Raw genomic sequence first — 1,199 nt, forward strand, 5'->3', positions numbered from 1 at the left:
TGGCATGATCATAGCTCACTGCAGCCTCAAACTCCTGGGCTTAGGTGATCCTCCGGCCTCAGCTTCTCAAGTAGCTGGGATACAGGTAACATTTTTAAAATGATACAGAATAGAAAAAAAATGACAAAGCATATCACACAGAGTAAGAGTAAATATGATTTATAAATGTTTTGCTTTAGTTAAATATATGTGTGTGTGCACTGGGTCCACCGTGTAATATGTACTTTCTTACTATTCATTGAAAGCCACTAATATACATACAGGCTGCTGCCTGGGGTCTCCCAGCTGGGCAGTTTGGGGGGGAACTGAGGTTCCTTCCAGCAATCCTGTGCTCTGTCACCTCTACCTGCTGAACAAGGAGGAGGAGGAGGAGGAGGAAGTAGGTGAAGGAAAAATGACCATTTTTGAGCCTTTTCTTCAGTCTTTCCACAAACATGCTTTCGGCAGCTCTTGTGTTTCAGGCCCAGTGCTAAAAACTAGGAATTCGATGGGGAACAAGATGAACTTGTGATCTCTGCCAGTGCAGAGTGCACAAACCAGTGGGAGAAAAAGGCGTCAAACAAATAAACACAAAAGTGAGAGTATATGCGATAAATACCCTGAAGGAAAATAGGAGAGAAAAATTATATAGGGTCATAATTTAGATGTGGGAGGCTGCGGTTAATTATTAACCCAGTTTAGAATGTCTTAAACGATAAGGACATTTATTGTTTTATATAGCAAGGAGTCCCAAGGTCAGAAGGCTCTGGCTGACGAATTCAGCAACACGGAGATATCAGAGAAAGGCCCGGGGCTCATTCCGTTATTCTCCGTGCCCTGCCCAGCATGCCAGCATCCAAGCTGGGCTTGCCTGAGCTTCCACATGCAGCATAACTTCCAGCCAGAATGCGAAGTAGCTCTGGAATGCCAGGAAATAGTCTCACCCCGCAGCACAGACCTGTGCACAGTAACTAGAGCTGGGTTAGCAGTTTTGGCATGCAGATACCGCGTGTGCTAACAAAGGGAAACAGCACGTGACAACAACTCCCTAAATGGCAGCACCAGCTATAAATGTAAAGAGAACATCCATGCCTATCTAGCAATAACTAGGGGCACGTAAGTTGTTTTTTAATAGTGCCTTGTTTTTGCTTGTTGGTTTGTTTTATTTGTTGTTTATGTTGTTATATGCTAAATCCTATTAGCAGCAGTGACAACTTTAC

Source organism: Lemur catta, chromosome 24 (assembly GCF_020740605.2).
Source record: "Lemur catta isolate mLemCat1 chromosome 24, mLemCat1.pri, whole genome shotgun sequence".
NCBI lineage: Eukaryota > Metazoa > Chordata > Mammalia > Primates > Lemuridae > Lemur > Lemur catta.